General features: G+C 32.7%; 1 protein-coding gene across 1 annotated transcript in view; it reads left to right on the forward strand.

Moving 5' to 3' along the window:
• The window catches only part of LOC106623731 (putative uncharacterized protein DDB_G0271606), a 106768-nt gene that overhangs the window by 25167 nt on the left and 58536 nt on the right, over positions 1-23065 (forward strand). The window lies entirely within an intron of this gene.

Raw genomic sequence — 23065 nt, forward strand, 5'->3', positions numbered from 1 at the left:
AGGGGTGCTCACACGCTGTAGCTCACTTTGGATCCCAACAGGAACTTTTGCCGCAAGCACAACAGTTTTTACTTTTAGCAAATACAGTTATATTTGTACGCTTCGCAGATTTCCATTTGGCGCTATGGGCGTGGCAGGGAAATGCATTTTAATTCGCTGGCGTGTGCAAAATTTTAAACTTCTTGTTGTTGTAATTGACGAAATCAACACAACAACATCATAGCTATACTTATGTATGTATGTATATATCTGAGTAGGCCTATTTGCCTTACATACATACATATATATACATTGTTGCTGTACACACACACATATATATTCACAAATTACATGTATTGTGGTTTGTTGCTGCAATTGCTGTTGACTACCGCCTGTCGGTGCGCATGTTTATAGATGTGTGTGTGTGTGTGTTAAAATTCTTCTCATCTCATTAGTTGCCACATTGTTCGGTTGACTGTGTTGCAAGTTGCTGTTAGTTTGTTTACAACTTTGCCTGATTACATTAATGGGCAGTTTGTTAGTGCTGCACAATTTGTTTCGTCGATAATAAGTTTCATTGTTGTTGTTGCATTTGCTATTCTTCTTCTTGTTGTTGCTTGCTGCTGATTGTTGGTTGCTCGTCACATACAGGCGGCAGCCCACAGCCGTTTCACTACTCGGGCTGCCACTCAGTTGTTGTTGTTGTTGTTGCGGTCGCATGTTGTTGCTGCTTTGCTTATTTTTATTGGTTATTGTCTGGCGGTTTTGTTTACTTTTGCGGGACGGTGCACCGGCGCACCGGCGGGCTTTTCGCGCATTGTTCGCTCCACTTTGGCACTTTAAGTAAATACTTAAGCGAATTAATGGGCGAACTTAAAAATTCCAGTTGCAAAAGAGTTGAAAGGCGTTGCAGGCAAAAGTTTAGCAGTCGTGCCCCCGAACATGTGTATGTGTATATGAAGGCGAAAATGTGTCTGTAGAAAGTCAGCGAAAATGAAAGCCACAGTGTAAGCCTGAAACAATCTGCAAATTGCTTGTTACTTCGTATGTGTGTAGATTTTTCATGTGTATATATTATATATATATATATATGTGTGTGTGTATAAACGGAAAAGGTGGAAATGGCGCAAAGTTTTAATGATCAAATATCGAAATTGCTTACGAGTCACAAACTGCTTGTAGCCGTCGGTTCGGTTGGCTGTTGAGTGCCGCTTGTCGCCTGATTCTCAGCTGATTTTTTTATATTGTTCGGCAGCATTTCGGCTGTGACCGCTTTTGGCTGTCGTCAAGGACCGCAGTGCACACTTTCGAAAGTACTTCTGTCACATTTTATTCCATTGTAATTAAGTGAGTCGTTACGAACAGAAGTGTGTGGAGAGAGTAAATAGAGCGATAAAGTAGTTCTTATGGTAGGATATAAAAGTAATGCCGCAAGTAAATGAATCGTAAAAAGAATCGGGAATGCTTCTCAAACTTGAACTGAACTCCAGTTCTAATTTTAGTAGCTATGTTTAAGCATGTATATTTATTGTTGCCAAATCTTGTACTGAAAAATATTCCTCTGCTCTCTTTAAATGCCTTCTCTCTTTGTCGCTTTCCAACAAATTAATGATCCATATTTTTTACGACATCTGACAATATTCAAACTATTCATTCTTCAAATCACTATAAATCAGTTTTTCCTCTTTTGAAATTCAAGAAAACTCGGTCTCTCTTATTCTTAGCAAATTATTGAATTCTACTTCCCTATTTTCTATGATAAGCTCTGCTCTGTTTGATGATTACTGTATAGCGATTGATTTTCTGAGATGTTTTTATAAACAAAAGTGTTCCATTGTTGAAGCAATGAAGGTTTTAAGTAGTTTTACCTATTCCTCGTCTCTGCGATAGAAGTTTTACAGATAATTTCAAAAGTATTTGAAGATCTCTCAGCCAAAGCTTGACTACGGTTAAGATGATATTTATGTATTTGAGGACTCTAAATATATACTCGCCTTTTTAAAATTTTTATTAATTGCATCGCAATTTGCTTTGAAGGACATGCTTTAGTGAAATTCTAGTTTGGTCCACACATTCCATTATGAACACTATTTTCGACCTTTTCCAATGTGTTCTATATCTTTATAACTAATCACCATAAATTTGCTACTTATATGAGTCATACGCTGATAACTCTAGTTAACTTTAACGGCCATCATAAAGATGGATCGATGGAAAAGATGGATTCGATCTTATTTAAGGATATAATTTCCGTCTGCTTATTACAAAAAAAATCTAAAAGAACAAAGGCAATATATGATTTGTTTGTTTTGGTGGTTCCTCACTTTTAAGTTTAAGTTTAAGGTTAACTTTAAGTTTTAGTTCAACTTTAAATTTAAGTTTAAGTTTAAGTTTAAGCTTAACTTTAAGTTTAAGTTTAAGTGTATCCTAAGTTTAAGTTTAAATTCAAGTTCACGTTTAAGTTTAAGTTTAAGTTTAGGTTAAAGTTTAACTTAAGTTTAAGTTTTATTTAATGTTTAAGTTTAAGTTTAGGTTTAAATTTAAGTTTAAGTTTAATTTAAGTTTAAGCTTAAGTCTTAGTGTTAGTTTAAGTATAAATATGAGTATAAGTATAGCTATACGTTTAAGTTTAAACCCAACTTAGACTTCAAACTTTGCCTAAATAAAAGTTTGTTTATTCTTTAGTCTTTCCACGCTGAAACACTTTAAGTTTTCACGCCAGTTGCTGTCTCACTTTGGCTAACACATTGAGCACCCTCTGACCCGCTACAATGGCTTTTGCGCCAGCGCATATGCTAAGCTATTCATTGCACTACAATGTTTATGTTTTAAATTAAACGATAAACATTTCTATGGTTTCACAACGCATCGATTTAACGTAAATTACAATTGCCAAGAAAATACGAGCATAGCAAAGAACTTAGGGAAAATTCAAGGAAAGAAACGCAACGCAGCCATAAGCACAAACGAGTGTCGGGTGGAAGTCAATGCTGATGACTAAGCTAAGAAGCCGCCAAGACAGACAGCAGCTGGCAGGGAACATATGGATATAGTTATTTATGTGGCAGCTAAGGCGGGAACGGCAGGACAGAACAGCTTAACTGAAAATACATACTTCTTCATACATGTATGTACATATATACTCATATATGTATATATATATATACTTATATAGTATGGTCACATATTAACAAATGCAAAATATATCTATGAGCCATATTTCTCTTATTTATTCCACCCTCAGCTTGTCTTTTCTACCCAGTTGTTATTGCTGTTATTGTTGTTGACGCTTCTTGCTGGTATATTGCATTTCTCTTCCTGCCCCTTGTAGGAATACCATTACGCCGGCAACAGGATAAGAAATAGTTTAGTGTTGCATGCCAATGTCAGACCGCCTTAGCATGCCATCGACGAAAAATTTTAGTGGCAAGCAGCAGTGCAGGAAGCATGCAACAAGGCATATGCTGGCCGCAGCAAATGGAACACTACATGCCTTAACTTTATTTATATGCCACCACACATGGAAATGTGGGTGTGTGTATGTGTCGCGCTTGCATTGAAAAATAACGTGTAATAATTTGATACGAAGACGAGGACGACGACGACGATGGCGCTGGCGATGATGACGATGACTTTCAACTGTTTTATGTGCGCCGTAAAAATATGAAACAAGTAGCCGCCATCAGCTGTCGAACCGCAGTAAACAGCAAGCAGCCAACTAACCACTAGTAGTTGCACAAATACCAGTGTGCATGAGTTACGGCGGTTGCATACAGTCATATGTATGCATATATGTATATGTATGTTTGCAAAGTGTAAAATATTCCAGCTTTTCGCTAAATAGCTACTTGTCGCAGCTGTGGCATAAATGAAGGCGATTTAACGTCCACTTACTTCTCGTCGATATTAGAGTATATTCGAATGTTTAGGGCAGCAATTTGCAATTTTAGTTAGGAGAATGCGCGTTTCATAGCCTCAGGCTATTTTCTTCAAGGCAAATGGAACTCAAGAAAATTTTTTAATTTGGATTTGAATTACTTAGAAAAACTTAAAAATTTAATTTAGAAGTGAAGTTGTTAGAGGCAAGTGCACCGCATGGGCGTTGCTGACTTTTATAAAAATATGTTAAGGGATCATAGGGCTTGAAAAGGTTTTGGTTGCCACCTGAGAAATCCTTAGCTGTCTGATAGGTTTTTTACTTAAAACATATATTTCATTTCTTCCATCAATAATATACTTATACTACTTAATAAATACAACAAGTCTACTTTGTTGCTCTTTCTTTCTCATATACAAATTTTTGATAAGCAGTGAAGTGGCGAATCGAAGACAGGCGGGAGGTTTCTTGCTTGAATGCATCGATAATATTGTTAAATATTGTTTCAATGAACTCAGTAAACAATTAACTATATGTTTAATTAGAAGATTCATTTTAAAGATCGTTAATTAAGTGAAAAACACATACAGCAGTAATCTACCGAAATCATGAAGCAACGTACAGTTAATTTCAGCTATCCTATTAACAAGTAATAATTTTTAATAAAATCAAGCGTGTAAAAAATATTTTCAAACAAATTTCGGAAATCTTTTGTACATATGTGTTGTTTCAATATATTCTGTTAACAATTTTAATTAAGCGCTTAAGTGTTAAAAAGCTAGCGCCTTTGCGATACTCATCCACAAACATTTTCTAAATTCCCATGTCAGTAAATTGTACAGTAATTATTATATAAAGGGCGCCTCTATTTTATTACTCTGTTGCACTTTTCTCGTTTTGTTATTTTTCGTTTACAGTAATTAGACAAGATTTTTCAAATGACTCACTAAACATTTTCTTGGCATTATTTCAATTGCAACAACACCGCGTATTTGTGTTTATTTGTAGGTACTCGTATATGAGGTGGTCCCATGCACATGGTTGCATTGTTGTCTTCTTGTTGAATGAATTTGCCAGCGGAACAACGACACGCCAGATTTACCGCTACCACACAAAGCAATTTGAAAAATGCAAAATTTATGAAATTAATTTTTGAAATTCTCTGAAATTAAATCGGCTTTTCTTTGCCTTGTATATCAAAATTTCCAATTAATGTGTGTTTCGCGTTGTTATCATGCAACGATTCATCAAAGCGCGCTGACAGATGCGTTGCAGAAAGTGTTGAAACGCTTTTGAAATGCACGAGTGTGTCTACAGAATTACGACTGATGTTGGAATGCGGTGGTGAAGTGTTGTTTGCATTGTTGGAGTGTAAAATGTGTTAAAAGAGATATGTTACAAGCTGCTTTGTTAGTAAAAGACATGAAATTTGTTTTCTAATTTTTGTTTTTCACAAAATTAATTTTTTATAATTACAAACCATTTGGTAAAAAAAAATTGTAGAAAAATTAAAAAATTAAGAAGAAATATTTTTAAAAAAATTATTTGTTAAAAAAATCTTAAGGATAATTATTAAAAAAATTAATTAATTATAAAAAAAATTATTTTATAAAAAAATTAATTTATTAAAAAATTAATAAACTAAATAAGAATAGTTGTCTAAAAAAAAATAATAAATTAACAAAATCTTGACGATTATAATTAAAATAATTAATTAATTAACAAAATTAATATTAATAATAAATAATTACACTGAATAATAAAAAAAAAATTTATTTGTTGAAATTAAAAAATTATTAATTTCAATTTTTAATATTAAAAAAAAAATTTTAATTGAAATTAAAAAAATTAAAAACTTTACAATTACTATTTAATTAAAAATTTAAAAAAAAATTTAAATATATTTGTAAACAAAAAAAAATTTAAATATGTAACATTCCAAAATATATTTATCTTTAAATTTCTAGCAAATCAGTTTCCAACCCATTTAAGCGATTTCACATACCGATATGGGCAATTAAGTGCTGCCAGCGCATTGAAAATTTTAGCACGAAATTACACATACTCAATAACGGCATACATCGGTATACACAAGTATTCAATATTAATATAATGCAGTGAAATATGGCACCATAACAGTTATTATTATGCATCCTGGCGATTGGAAGTGATATGCACACGGACGAGCAGTGGCAATCAACATTAAAAGCGACATAATTGACAACTCGCATCGGCATACTTCCGTGCAACATAAAGCACTCTGATTCTTTTAAAATACACAAATATGTATATATGTATGTATATACAAGTATTTGTAACAGCAAATATATGTGATGCATCAGGTGTTAAGAGTGCAAAAAAAACATTATGTGACTGAGATTTTTAAGTGCGCGCCTTCAAAAGCTCGCTGACACATACTGTCATACCTTTATTTGCATATATTTATATCTATATAGTGGCAACCCTGTGAGAAAATTTTTTGCTAAAAATTCATATATTTTAGTTGAACTATTTTCAAAAACCGAATAAATATTTTATTATATTATGCCTTGTATTAGAGTTTCCTCCTCACTAAATTTGAAACGTGCTTTATTACTGAGATTTGGCAAATCTATCCAGAATACTACGGAAGTATTAATATTTAATAATATTTAGTAGTAGAAAAACTGCATTCTTCGTGAACTAAATTAAAATAGCAGCAGCATTTGCTTAAATAAACCAATAGCAACCTAAAAGTGGGATAGCTTAAACTTTCCGAGAATGTCATTTGAACCTGAAAGATTCCACGCATGATTTTTAACGTATATACATATATGTTTGTATATGTGTTTGAAATGAAATTTAATATGCCAATACAACAGGTTGTTGAGCATTAAATAAACGGAAATGGACCAAGTGTACTGTCAGCAGTCGTTGAGCATATCAGTGCACTCTTAGCCGCTTAACTGAGAATAATTAAAGAGTTTATTTTTCAGATTTCTCAAAATAATTTTAAACTATTATTGTTGCAGGGTTCTATGAAAGAATTTTACACAAAGAAATATATACATATTTCTCATGTATATTGATATAACCGTTTTGCCAACCTGAGTGCTCTGTACATACCTTCAACATACAGTAAATTTATTTCAGGATGCAATGGTGTGCATTCCAGAATCCTGCTGATAGTTCGGATCTCCCCGAGATATTTAGTCACTTTAATTCTTAGTATTTGTTCATATCAGTTTGACCTTCGTTTACTAAAGCCCATTTTACGGTGGAAATCGATAAAAACGACACGATTTATGTTTCTAAAACGGGTTGAAAAATTCGGGTTCGACTTTTGGTTAAGTTTGGTTTGGTTGGTAATTGTTGTTGTCATTATATATATTGCAGTTTTGAAAACTCTGCGAGTTGGTAATTCTTGGAAAAAAAAACATGCGAACTACTTCCGTTTACATAGACTCGGCTGTCAATCGAACAAGTGGTTATTAGTTTTGGAATATGTCGACTCTATTAAAGGTTCATTTAGTAGTTTCCAAAACGGTTCACCGATTTGAAAGCTGTTTGTTTAGTAGTCGTTTCACACCGACTTGAAATTTTCACACGATCTACTGAAATATATTTGTCAGGCATTGATCGAGGGAATAAGGTTTTTAAATCATTTTGATTTTTTAAACCACTCAGAATGTGTAATTTTTTCACAAAGAAGAATTTTTTTGGTAATCTACCATTTTGTCAAAAATCTAGTGCTTCGATTATTACCTATCTTCTTTTATAGTTATAAAACATTTCTTTTTTTTTTAGTTTTTAGATTTTAGATAATTTTTAGCATAAAACTTGCCATCACCTCCAGATACCTTTTTTCGGAGGTCCTCTTGGAGCTTGACTACAGGTTCAATGGAATCCCACATTTTTCAAAATGAATCGATGTTATTAAGGTATATTCAATTCTGTTAATATTGGTTTTATTTATTTAATAACTACATTGCTTCTTCTTCAAAAAAAAAAAAAAAAAACAAAGAAAGGTGTACTGCTGATTCGGAGGTAGGTTGATATATTTGGAGTTGCTGGAAATTACTTGAAAAGTTGACTGCTGTCTTCCTTAAAGTATTTCAAATACTTGACACTTTACATAAAATTTTCGCAACACTTTCAACCTTGTAGTCTCAACAAACCCACACTTGAAGCATACTTATCAGCAATCTTTAACTGATATTCCCATTCACTCGCTCTTACTTACTGTTCATTGACTTTGAGCTTCTAATTCTACGGCTGTTTCCGGCAAACAAAACTCGTCCACTCATCATGAGCGCAGCGGCCGGCGACTGCCTCAACCGAGCTGTCCGAGTCTAGAACTTTGTCCTGCGGCACTGTGTCACTGCGACATCCTGCCTGCCACGCCACACACGTGTCTACGTCAGCGGGCATAGTTGCTGCCGTCAAGAAGTGCATAACTTTCCATACACTTATGGGCATGTGTGTGTGTGTGTGTGTGGGCACTTGCCTTGACTTTAATATACCCATCTCGGACGATCGGCATTTTCCTGACTCCGAAGCGATGCCTGTTGCCGTGCTTGTGGTTGCCTCTTCACACACGCTCGTTGCGCGCATTGCATTCAAAGCTGTGTAAATAGTGGTAAGCGTGTTGTTTTTGCTGCTGTGAAGTTCATTACACCGACATGTTTTGTGCGAGCAACTATCGCTGACATATACTCCTGTTGCTTTTCAACGAAATTTCCCAAGATAAAGTCGACGCACGTTTTTGCTGTCAGACCGTTTCGCCTATCAGTTATAATGCGGCAGGCGCTTGGCTGTGTATGCGTGTATGCGTGTGTGTGTGGATAGTTGCATGTTGCACAATGCCGCCAAGTGATTGCTGCAGACGATTATCAATAACAAAGTGTAAGCAATGACTTGAAACACAACGGAGATTGGTTGCTAAAGTGACAACAGCAGCAGCAACAACAACAATGCCTGGTAGTAGTTACAATAAATAGAGTAGAAACTAACGGTGGCAAGTGCAAAAAAGTGATACCCTCTGCTTGAAGAGAGTAGCAGTTGTTGTTGTTATTGCTACAACATCATTTGGCCACTGACATTGCTGTCGCAGTCGCTGTTGCAAATTTATGCTGCCATAGGACTACACGAGCCGGTGACAGCGACACGCACGCACGAAGGCAGTGCTGCGACGACGATATCGGAGATTGCCACATCACTGAGTGTGATAGGAACTTGTGGTAGAATTTAAAATATTTATTGAATGCATAAATATTTTGGATATTATTTAAGGATTGAATCTGCAAGAAAAAAGAAATCGAGTTTCATTGTTAGAGCTGTGATTACCGTCAAAAGAGTAAGACCAAATAGTTCTAAACCGTCCCCAATCAGTAAGGTGTTTTAAGAGAGACTCTAAACTTTGGTATTACATAAAACATTCGTCCTAAATTTTTGGACTTTGTTCAGTGGCATTCTAGAAACAAGATATATTGTAATTCCGATAAATCTTGGGTATATCATATTAATAAGTGGGCTTTTTGTATTTGTTACATCTTTACTCAGAACCTGACTGCGTTTTAAAAGACGAAAAAGAAACGTTGGAGACCCTATAAAATGATCGGCTTGACGAACTGAATTAGTTGATTTAGAGATGTCTCTCTGTCTGTCCTTCTGTAACTATGGTAAAGAAATAGTCAGTCAGTTTATGAGATATCGATATCTCTACAATTGTCGAACCCGTCGATATCGAACCATTATAAGATATAGCTGCATTTCAAATCGACTCATCAAAATCAAATTCATGTGCGGAAATTTTTCTATTTGACAAGATATCTTTACGAAATTAGACTATTGTTCAAGAAACTGCTGCAGTCTCTGAATATAGGAGAAATGTAACGATCGTTACAGACTTCGTACCAAACCTCTATGCTGTAGTTCTTTAGAGAATACTAAAACTGCACGATCGATGAAGAACAATGGAACATTTCAGAATCAAGAAATTCTTATATATATTTATGTTTATTTTTTAAATCCCAAAAAGTAATGAATGGAGATGTGAATGGAAAATTTTGCAAAATTTTATTGCTTCAAGATAGTTTGAAAAACTTTTTATTAAACAAACGGTAGAAACGATAAACCGCTACGTTTATAGGAAAGCTTACTTATTTATATTATTAAATGTTGCGAAAATACTTAGACTCAGCATTAAGCAATTGTAGCCACTAACACACCGCATGCCACGCACATTGATCTTCTCTCCACAGGGCCGTTATTTCATGTTTATGTAGTACCACCAAGCGGTGGCCATCGTATATAAATACATTAACTCAATTAATTGCAAAGTAAACCGAAAAATCAATACAAAAATCCCATAAAAATTAGCACAAATTTACGCCATTTACCACTACTCAAGCAACAGCAATGTTGGGTGCTGACACAGCTAATCGGTATGCAAGGGCCACTGACGTGAATGCTTTATAGCATATGGCCAAGAGTCGAAATAGTCGAAGACTCGACCGCAGGCCATAGAAGGAATGTAAGATTACCGAAAAATATTTCAAGAATGCAAAAATATATGTGTGTGTGTGTTGTGTGCGCGGCATGGTGCACGCAATTGATGAGGCGCGAGTGAGAGCCAACAAACTTACATATGTATATATCAGTTATAAAAATGTATATACCTTATATAACAATGTGTATGTTAGTGAAATCGGAAAACTTTTGGCGCTCCGCTACCGCTGAATCTGATTTTTTTGCGTATTTCTCCTTACAGACATTCACTCATATGTATGTGTTTGACTGAGAGCCGAATTGCAGCCTCTCGTTGCGTTCTTATGTGTTGTTTTTTAAGGCATACAAATTGAGTACAAAGCTTAATAAAGCTTTTGGTGCATATAAGACATAAGAAGTACATTAACCCACGAGCACAGCTTGATATGTCGCTGACACACGTGACAAGAACCCTTCTTTTGTAAAATTGTGCCGATTTTTTTTATATATGCTCTCAAAGTTTTAAAAAAAATTCTGAGTTTCTTCATACCTGCTACTCATGTTTCGAATCATCTACAGAAGTTATGATCCTTTATTTCAATCGGAGTCATATAGACGGGAGTTGCGAAGAATTGATTCCGAAAGACAGTTTTTTAACTGTTGTCTTGCAACACCTTAGTTTTGTTTCTCTTCGACGCGGCTGTGGCCTGATAGTTCTGTGATGGTTCCCATACTGTTTTGGTTTCTTGTCGAATAACAGCAAAACTCTTGAGATTTTGAAAATAAAGTTTTCACGGATTTGATCGAACAGCCCTTATATTCCAGGATTGGTATCAAATGGAGGGGGAACTTAACAGACTTCTCCTAAGAAATTGTACTTGTTTGTACTTACCTGAGAGCAAATATCGGTTCAATAATGCAAAACCGACCTTTTTTGAATAACTATAAATATTTTGGTTGCTCGGGACGATATGAAAGTCAATTGTTTAAAGTTGTTTCGACTATTGTTTCAGCAATATTTCCAGAATTTCAATATATTTCAGGTAATAACAGCTTAGTTTAGCGAGTAACGTGTACCAGTTATACCAACCAATTAAATTTGATAGGCTGGGATGACTTTTTTTAACTTGTTGTACTTGTAGTCTTTTTTTCATTTTCGCGCTGATTGCATAAGTCTTTCGTCACTTCTGTCGTCTAGAGCTCTCAATCTCTAAGTAGTTTTGATTAATTAAAGAAATTAAAGACATTAATATTTTATTCAATTAAACACAGCCAAATCTAACTTCCCTTTTTACAAGTCGACATTTTCTCCATTTAAGTGCCCTAACGTACTGTTTTCGTTCATTTTCTTACAAAATACTGCAGTTTTCGTTGCCTTTTTGCCTATCTGATTGCCGCGCAAATTTTCGAGAGTCCACAGCAGCCAACAAAAAATGCTCCGCCTATGAAACGCGTCACATGCTTGGAATAATTCTGAATTTCACTTGTCAAAATTTTAGGCCTAGCGCTGCTTGTGGTAAAATACTTTCAAATACTTTCCTTATTTTACACAAACCCATTGAAATATCTTTTTCGCTGTTCTCCTTCTTCTCTCGTGCGGTCGCCTTATGCTTTCGTGTGTGTTTGGCCATTTTTTGAAAGTATTTTCAAAAAGATAAATCGCTTTCGGCTCGCCAAACAGCGGTAATTGATGGCGTCGTTTTAGCAAGAACAAAAAGAATAGCTGCAAGCATAAGTACAACTACTCACCTGCCCGTCTGTCCGCCTGTCTGCTTGCCTGTTGGGCTTAAAATACTTTTCTTCGCTAAGTTTTAAAGAAAATAGTTGTTGTTTTAGTCGCAGCAAGGTGAAATATGTTGTGTGGTATTTTAAAGTATGTATGTGCGTACTCGTACTTGCTCGGTCATGTCGTGCGTTATTTCAAAATAAAAATTAGCAATTATTTAGTTTTAAAAATAAACCCATTGCTTGCGCTGCTCAATTGCCTGTGAATGCGCGTTTTATGTATTTGAATTTAATTAACTTGTGAAATTGCTAAATTGCTAAATAAACATTAAATTCTTTAAAATACTATCTTGTGAAAATATCTATATGCGACATTTCAATGACTTTGTGAAAAGTTCTTGTTTAGCAACAAGAGAAATTAAATTAAATTCTGCGAAAGTCTCATTTTTACTTATAATAATTTGTTGAGAAAAGTTTGGGCATCTCTTAATACCATATTTTTATTCACAGAATTATTTATAGATTTATTTATATGCGGATATTTAACTAAAATCCCCCTATAAATTTATATGCGAGCGAATTGTGCGGGAACTTCTATAAATTTTCATAATATTTATATACTAACCTTAGTTTATAGTTAAAAATTTGAATTACGCTATATATGATCGTTTGGCAAAATGAAACCAAGCATTCTAAATATGTTAGAAAATATCTTCTCAGTAGTTTTTTGTTGTTCCAAAAATTTCGCAGACCGGCTATCGTTTGGGTTTTGCTTCGCCTTGTAATATAATGAAAAGAACGTCACTTCAGTAATAGCTTAGTTTAAGAACACTTCTCTAAATAAGTTTAAAAAAGATGAAATTCAATTAAAGAGTCCACAAAGAGTTTTTTACTGGGAAAGGAAATAAAGGTTTGTATTGACCTTTTTACAAAGATCTACCTAGTATTATTTTTTAAATAATCCAAAATGACAGAAACCGTTTCGAAATAATTTAATTATATTGGTATTTGAATTCAATCGCGATAAGTATATCTTCCCATTATTTCTAGAAGCGACTTTATACTGGCTGACTTCGAATAAACGCCACATGTCAACTTAGTTTTCCAAGACCACAATGAAGGGCATGAAAAGGAAATAGTCGAATTTCGGCGTTTAGCAGCTCCACTGTGATCAAATGACTCAATTTAAAATGCTAAACTGGCTCGGCGTTAATAAAAGAACAGGTTCTGGCATGGAAAATAATCCTATTCAAGCCACAAATTGGTCTAATCTTTGATTTTGATTCCCAACAAAATGTTTTTGAGAAAAAGTAGTCAACGATATCACCACTCTCGAATTGGCAGCAAGCTAAGCTTCTCAGAGCGAAGTGGCTTCCCTTGGAAACATACTGAGTTTTCATCTCAAAGTCTTAATTGTCTAAATGGAAATACACTTCGGCAAAAACAAATTAATTTTTTATCTTACGGATCTTAATCTAAATGGATAGAAGTTCCCAACAATAATAATATGTATATCCTGAACAGCGATCCCACAGTTACTGAGATATCCAGCGGAAACTTTAAACACGTCCTTTATTTCTTAAGAATTTGCCAAAAATATATTTTCATTTGTTGTTTTTATACTTATATATTCAAATGCAAAAGGGAATTCTTGTATGGTGAATACGATTCGTAGGGTCATTATCTGCACTACTTGGAAAAATCTGAAACTAAAAAAAAAAAAACATTTTCTTATAGTGGTCCTCTCTCAGCAGATGTTTACAGAAGCTCTGAAAGCATTCGAACATCAACTGTTGCAACGAAATCGTTAGGAAAATCAAAATAATCATGTAAACTATTTGGAAAATATGATATTAAATTATATTTTTTTAAGAATATTTATTTGGCTGTTTGGAATTTTGTACTGTTATATGGAAAAATTGTGCAGTTTACTTAAAAATTCACTAAATTTCAATAAAATAACCAATATTCTTACTGTATATGCATATTTGATATATGTATAACGCCTTAAAATTCAATTTCGCGATCCACGCTTTCAAGTCAGTTGCGCCCCTAAATTCAACTATTGCCAATTTACATTCAAATTTCCCGGCGGCTGACTACCGATGGCTCCAAAATCTAGGTCAATTAAGCGAATTTGCAGTGTCTGCTTTTCGCTGCTCTCGGCTGGTCACCCATTTGACACCAGCACCAACAACAATAAGAAGTGCAGATATGTTTCAACACTGCTGCCAGTGGCATTGAAAGTTGCGCCCACTCATTCATAGGCGCTCGAACACAAGTGTAGAGCATGTAGCGATGACGGCAGCAATGGCAGCGGTGTCGCCCCACAAATCAACCGCACTGCCATTCCACCAACAATGCCGTTACTCGAAGTGTTTTTGTTGCCACCAACCGCTAATGTGCAGCATCCCGTGGCGCGTAGCGCAGCAAGCAAATTCATTACATCCAAAAAGTTTGTATGCGTGTGTGTATATGTACATATGTATTGCTATGAATTACTGATATATTTATGTATGCATATGTGTGTGTGCTCTTGTTTGGGTGAATTTATATGACTTGTCATAATTTTTCGCCAATTTTAATGGCAGTGGTCCCTCTTAAAATATTGCGCGCTTGCATGTTTTTGAAATACTATGTGTATGCATGCGTATGTGTGTGTGAGTGTGAAAATATTTCTGTTGGTTTATTTCATTTTCTCATCATATTTCATCGAATTCGCACTCTGCTAATGAGCGTCAAGCAACAGGCAATTTATTAACAATCAATCAACATTTCTACTCGAGCGCTTTAGCCAAGGCATACACTCCTTTATATATATATTAACATATACATACATATATTGTATGCAGTTTTGCGAAATTTTTGGCATAAGAAATTTTATAATATTTGTGGCACAGCAGTTGAGCATTCCAATTATTTACTCTTCATTTAATTAGAAGATTGTTAGCTGCTTGCTAGTGCTGACACTTCAAATTGGCATAATGAAATGCGCATGCCTAAAAGTATGCTACAGTAAAATTAATATTCAATAAAATCATTGAGTTTGATCAGAAATATTCCGCTTGAATAGGTTTGTTGATAATTTTTAAATTAATATAAAAACACCATAGGATTTTTTACATAAGAACTTATAAATAATAAAAATAAATTAATAAAATATTATATTAAATGTAAACTAACGAGAAGAAGATATGCAAAAATATAGCAAAAAATTTTAGCAGTCTTCTTACTTATCCAATTATAAGTTAAATTGTAATATATCAAAGCACTTTCGTTGCATTATTTTTGTAATTTTACCTTGGAAAAAAATAATTTTTTTAGTTTTTGCATATTTTGATATTATATACTTTTAAAAATACCATATTAAAGTTTTAAATTTATACTTCAAATATTTTGATATGTTCTAAAATGTAACCACTCAGTACAATCCGTTCTATCAGTTTCTCTTTAAACGCGTTTTTATCAAAACAGCAACTTTCGAATTATTAGAATATTTATTGACATACAAAATAGATCTTTTAAATCTAAGTCTAAAAACATTACCACCTGCTCCAAAACTTTTTAAACTGTATGCCTTTTTAATACTCCTTAGTTTGATATACATATTCTGCTGTCTCTTTACCAAAAAATTGTTGATTTGTAATTCAAAACAATTTTCCTAACCATGTTGCCACCCCTTCCAAAATTTTTTTCTTAACGTATTCCTAAACATCTGCAATTTGACACCCATATTAAGTGTTTTTTCAATAAATTAATATTGCAATTATATGGTAACTCTGGTTAAAAAATAACTGCTTAAAAAATCATGCTAGTTTGATTTGAAACCAAAGTGTAAAAATTCGTTGCTCCCATCAATCGAATAATTTTTTTGAAATAGGTGACAGCTCTACTCGAAATAAATTTCGACTATAAGGACTCATAAATATATTATTTTGAAATCCTTCCTAATTTTATGATTTTTGCAAATTCAAATGTCCAAGAAGTGGCAGCTTTTAACAAGTTTTGTTTTAAACCACTCTAATACTCGTAGACTGAACCCAAAAATTATAATTTTCAATAGCGTGGCTCGCTGTGTACCAGAACCTAGGACCTATACTCCTAGAGACTAAAAACATAATAATTCGAAGAATGCTTCAACAAGTGCTTTCCGATAAACCTTAAACCTCATAAAAGCGATTCGTTCAAAAAACTTTGTTTTCAAACATACATTTATTACCATTAAAAGTAATTTTTTTACCGCAAATACTTTATTTAACTAATCTTATCAAATATAAATTTAGTACTTACCTCAATAAAAGACATGTCATCGTAGATAAGTCGTTTCTTGTGGTTCACATTAAAGAAAGCAACCAGAAACAGTTGCTACTAGAATTGATGTTAGAGAAAATTACTTTCTCTGTTTTTTTTTGCTGTTATCAGCATGATTTCATCTACAACAAGCGACAATAACAATTTCTTAAAAGTACAGACGCGTAACAATCTTTTTTAGTGAAACTCCTTTAGGCACGACAGTGAAATCGATAGGCGTCAACTTATTGATGATTGCCTCGATTTGAATTTTGTTTTTGCTTTATTTTTTGTTTTTTTTTTGATTGCTCGGTGTGGAAGTGAGGTGTTAAAAAATTTAAGTTTTAGTGTTGCCACTTTTTTAAAAATCGAAAAAATTTTTAAAGTGAAAACACAACAATATGCGTGTTAAACAGAAGATATTTAAAATTTCCTGTTGAGGAAACAATTTTTGAGGAATATTGCCACCTGTCAGATTTGTATACACTTAAATCGATACTGTGAATGAAATATTTCACTATGGGATTATCTAAGGTTGGAGAATGATTTCAATATGAGATATTATTGGACAGAGTTGCCACCTGCTTCAATATTTAAGCAACAAAATTTAAAAGGAGTCAATATGGGTATCAAATGAGTGAGAATTAAGAAAGATTTTAGTTAAAAATACTTTTCCATACTCTAGTCAACCCTCTCCAGTAATGTAGGTATATGTTTTTTATTAAAAATATGGAGTTTTGTTTATAAAATTCTTTCGTGTGTTACATGTAAACGAGACAAATTTTATATGTTTCAACTTCTAGTTTTTTATTAATATAATTAATTAGTTTCAAACTTTTTGTTTTATCAAAAAAAAAAAAACACATACTGCTATTATTAAAAGTATTAAATTTAAAGAATAAAAATAATTTTCTGAAATAAAAACTCGTTATTGGCGTTAAAAATAAAATGACAGTAGTATTATTACAAAATTCTTGTATTATTAATATAAAATAGATTTTAATTGCACACATATCGATAAAATGCAATTTCTAAAAATACTCGACTTGACTACTTATTTAATTAGTTATACTTTCAGTACGTAGGGAAGACGAGATTGAAGACTTAATGCGGTTTTGCGTTGTTCATTTTAATTAGTATATATTTTGTGCTTAATTTTTAATTAATTTTAGTAATAACTTAATTAATGCACCATATGTGGGAGATACCTCAGCATATACATATATAAGAAACAAATTTAAATTAATTAAACTTATTTATGATTAATGCAATCCTAAAAAAATTACTAATAAAATAATAGTTGTGAGTAGCTTAGAATTTATTAAATACATGTTTTAAACAATTAAATTATTAATATGAAAAACAAAAGAAACACATTTTATTTAATGAAAATTTTTTTCAAATGATTTGATGATGCATATATTTATATTTTATTTGATTTTTTATCATTGTAACAAAAAAATTTTCATATTAAAAAAAAATTAAATTTTATTTAAATTTTATTAAATTTTATTTAACTTTTTTTTAATTAAAAACTTCATTAATTTTTTTTTATTAAAATTTTTTTTTTTTAATATTCTCTAATTCAAATTTAAAAAATTTAAACATTTTTCTGGATTAAAAATTTTCTTAATTATTTTTAATTAACCATTTTCTAAATTTGTTTCGTACTTTCTTACATTCTGCAGAACTCACTTCTGTCTGCGCACATTAATTTACGCAACTATAAATGTGTTTGCTTAACTAATTTGTTGCTGTTTTTATTACGGCGCCAACAACAGCCAGACCATCGACATAAAATTTACTTATTTATTTCCCGGAATTCCTTGTGGCATGTGGCAGAGGAAATGTTAAGCGCAAAATTTTTTTTTTCAATTCTTTGTTGTTGTATGCCAAAGATATACATACATATATACAAACAAATCGAACCTAACTCTTTTCAGCGTTTACGTTATTACTTTCCGTGCGTATATATAAGTATATATGTGCGTGTGTATGTCTGTCTGCGTTCACCGGTCATCAATTAAAGAAAGCCGCCCGTCGCTGATCTTGCCGGGTTAAACAAGAAAATTACTTCAATTCTTTACTAAATGCTGAACAGGTCTACAGACATATCAAGGTACATACGAATAGTGTGTGTATGTGTGTGTGTATTTACACATTTAGATGCCCTTAGTACGTCAGTATTTGCCAACAAATCTTATCGCACAACTTACACCGATAAATTGTTTGTTTGCCTAAATATTATTTAATATATTTCTTTAAATCGGCTACTAGTCGACGCTGGTGTGTTCTTTGTATTGGTATAACTATATGCATCGATATATATGTAGTAGTGTATGTATGTATTGGTATATACTTCTAAGAATATACTCAATAAGTCAGTGACATTGAAGTATTTATCGTCTAATACATATATTATATAAACATACATATCTACTGATATATTCTTCGATTTCTATAAAGCTTAGGCGCGGTTGCGTTGTTCTTCATGACGCATGCTTAATTCGATTTTGCTTCATCAAAATAAATTCGAGCAACATGATTTTTGATTTGTATACATATATATGTACATAAATCTATATATATATATACTTCTATATGTATGTATGTATGAACTTAATATTTCCGTAATATTTGTTCGAAAACTTCTATGAGTATTTTATGAATCAAATATTTCCATATGTACCTTTATGTGTATGTACACATAGTACATACTGTGTACAATCCAAAAGTCATCACGCGCAAGTTAAACACTTGTAGCTTTAAAAATATCTCATTTATAAAAACTTTAATACTTCATAAGAGCAGAGCACTTGAAAAGCTGGCAGAAGATCGGAAAATATTTGGTTTGCTACTGAAGCCACTAGCTTTCAATAAGAAGAAAAATGCGAAAATATACAAGTTACTCTCCCAAAGAGCGAAATAGTGAATAAGTAATAAAACGAATTTAACAAAAAATATCAATATGTTGTTTCTAATAATGACGGCATATTAACACTTGAAAAGCTATCAATATAATATTTTTTTCACAATTAAAAAGTATTAAAATAAACATAATTTAAGTATATACGTCAAATATCACATTATTATCAACTTGTACTCCCTTCTGCTGGTGTTTTGAACTAAGAAATGCTGTTCCAGCAGAAACTTGGCTAGCGAGTGATAGCCCATCTAGAAACAATTCCATTGTCAGGAATATATTACTTTTAAATATATATATTGGGTTGACAACTAAGTAATTGCGCATTTCACTCATAGATGGCTTCAGTTGAATTTTTAGGTTTGCTGGCGTAGTCCAAATGTAAAACACATTTTGTTATTTGATAGTTGGCAATTTAGCTGTCAATCAGTAAAAAAAAGTTTTCTGTTTGGTTGCGTAGTTTTCGCTTGGCGTTCGTTGAAAAATGGAAGATCAAAAAGAACGTTTTCGTCATATTTTGCTTTTTTATTTTCGCAAAGCGAAAAACGCATCGCAAGCTCACAAAAAGTTATGTGCTGTTTATGGCGACGAAGCCATAAAAGAACGGCAGTGTCAAAATTGGTTTGCCAAATTTCGTTCTGGTGATTTTTCACTCGAAGATGAAAAACGCTCTGGTCGTCCAGTTGAAGTTGATGACGACCTAATAAGAGCAATAATCGATTCGGATCGTCACAGTACAGCAGGTGAGATTGCAGAGAAGCTTCAGGTATCACATACATGCATTGAAAATCACTTAAAACAACTTGGCTTTGTTCAAAAACTCGATACATGGGTTCCTCACGAACTGAAAGAAACGCATTTAACGCAACGCATAAACAGCTGCGATTTGCTAAAGAAACGTAATGAAAATTATCCATTTTTAAGACGATGAAAAATGAGTTGTTTACAACAATATCGAGCGGAAAAGATCGTGGAGCAGGCCAAGTGAATCAGCTCAAACAACATCAAAAGCTGGTATTCATCAAAAGAAGGTGTTGTTATCAGTTTGGTGGGATTATAAAGGAATTGTCTAATTTGAACTCTTACTACCCAACCGAACGATCAATTCTGTTGTCTACATTGAACAACTAACGAAATTAAACAATGCAGTTGAAGAAAAGCGGGCCGAATTGATAAATCGAATAGGTGTTGTATTCCATCATGACAATGCAAGGCCACACACATCTTTGGTCACTCGGCAAAAATTATTGGAGCTTGGTTGGGATGTTTTGCCACATCCACCGTATAGTTCTGACCTTGCACCATTGGATTACATTTTGTTTCGATCTTTACAAAACTCCTTGAATGGTAAAAATTTCAATAATGATGATGATGTCAAATCGTACCTGATTCAGTTTTTTGCTAATAAAAACCAGAAGTTTTATGAACGTGGGATTATGATGCTGCCTGAAAGATGGTAAAAGGTTATTGATCAAAATGAGCAATACATTACAGAATAAAGTTATTTGAAAAAATTGTCTTTGCAATTACTTAGTTGCCAACCCAATATATCTATTTTTAAATATTATATGTTAATATTGATTTCATTAAGTTTATGCGATCTATTGGTAGATAAGAAAAAATGACCGATTCTCAACTAATACATTTAACTCTTTTTTTTTTTAAATTTTCAACTTTTGCCAATGAAACCGAGGAAGTAAAATTAAATCAATAACTCAGGTTTTGATTGCACAAATAAAAAAAAATAATCCAAAGATTGTCTCATTATATAATATATTAAATTTGCTGTGTATAATGAGTAATCACATACTTAAACTCTCTTTATACTTGTAGATACAGTGCATCTAAATTTTCACTTGTCATTGGATTGCATTCTACATTTTTAGAATTCATGAATATTTATAGTTTTGCGTACTCGAGTATGATAATTGGCCAAATGAAATAATTGAGGAATCAACTCAATAATATCTGGTAACTCTACATAGTTGTCAAAAATATGTCAAAAAGTGCCAAAGATGTGCAAAAAAATTCAGCGAAATTCAAGAATTTCCTGAAATACCAATACAGTATATCTTGTATATTGCATGTATAGTTGATATTCCCTACTCTTTTTAAGTGTATAAAAAATTGGCGCAGGAAGTATTGTGCTTCGGCGTCAAAGAGTACAACTTATTGAATTTAATTGTTTCACACACTTAACCCAACTTTTAATATATACATTTTAGGTTTTTTTGGGTTAAAAGCTTCAAAACCAGGCACATGCCGTAGTAAACTCTTAAAGCCACTTAAAAATCCATTACTTAGCTGTTTGAATAGTTTTGAAACTTTACCATAAGTGCATAAATTTGTGGGACAAGTGGTCGTTTGCACTTTAAAAATTAAGCAATTGAAGCTTTTGTTCCTTTTGATAGGGCGTTAGGGGGAGTTGTGGTATTTAAGAAACGCAAAAAAAAAGTCAAAGTTCCTTAATACGAAGTTAACCGATTTCAATTGAAAATGCATTGGAAAAAACATTTGTTTATATAATTGCACGCGTAATCACATAATACTCGTTAACGTAGATTTTATTTAAAAGATTTGTAAGTAAAACATAGGTATAATTAAAATTTTTATAAAGTATGTATTGATAACTTTCAGTATATGTTTTTATTGATCTGTTTGAAGGTGAAAATGGTACATATGTAGCTTTGAAAATATTTTCAAAGTTGTTGCGAAAACTGAAACATATTAGTGAAAGTAAGTCAAAAGATCTGTTTTTGAAATAGGGGTTAAGATCTCGCAAAAGAGCGAGTGAGTGAAAACTAAGCTTTAGGTTTGTTCAATATTGATCATTTTAGACTTTATTTGAGTAATATAATTACTGCTGAACCTTTGAACTGTTATAAACGGGTCTTTTTTTTGCAAGAGAGAGATTGACAAATGAACTTACTCTTAGCTTTATATCCCTGTCAACTTTATTTGATTAATATAACTACTGCCGAAACTTTGGTCGGTTAAACAGGTGTCCTATTTTCTTTGAGAAAATAAATTTCTGCATTATCAAAGAGTTTATAAGCAGCAACTGGACTTTCGTGACTACAATCGAGAGAGTGTGAAAACTTATATAAGTATAAGCCTTTACTGACTCCGCAAACAGCTGTCTTGCTGACGTCACATTAGCCAATGCTTAATTTTTCTTTGATTGTTAAAGATTTCACGTTAAAAACAGTAAATGATGTTTAAAAAAAACATTGCGTTTTAACATGATATACTACCGAAGCTATGCAAATTCTTAAAATTTTTTGCATTAACATTTCTTCGAACTCAATCTTTATTTGGTCGAATTTTTTATGCGAAATTATTTTGCACCCTCTCAAAGCAACTTTAATGCATGTATTAATTTCAGATATTTGTAAACAAAGAAAGCAGAAATATTGGAAAAATATTAAAATTTTAATATTTTCTAACTTTTTCAGGTTAAATTCTCGTTCATTTTTAGTTTACACGCTTCTTCACATACTTTTCACAGTTTGTTGACTGTCGTATAATACATAAATATTGTGCGCTCTCTCTTTTTATCTCACTATCTCACTCTGAGTGTGTGGGCAACTCATAAAACCAGCTGAGCTGAGGTTGATTTCAGATAAACGCTGTGGAGCTGAATTGGAATTAAGTAAGCTTTTGCTTTGGTCTGGCTTTTGTCGTTTTTTTTGTTGTACATGTGTGTATATGCAATTGTTATTCTTCTCTACACTATACAATCATATTTATTGGGTTACAAACTAATGTAAGAGAGAAAAAATCCAAAAAATAATTGAAAATAA

This window comes from Bactrocera oleae, chromosome 6 (assembly GCF_042242935.1).
Source record: "Bactrocera oleae isolate idBacOlea1 chromosome 6, idBacOlea1, whole genome shotgun sequence".
NCBI classification, from domain to species: Eukaryota; Metazoa; Arthropoda; class Insecta; order Diptera; family Tephritidae; genus Bactrocera; species Bactrocera oleae.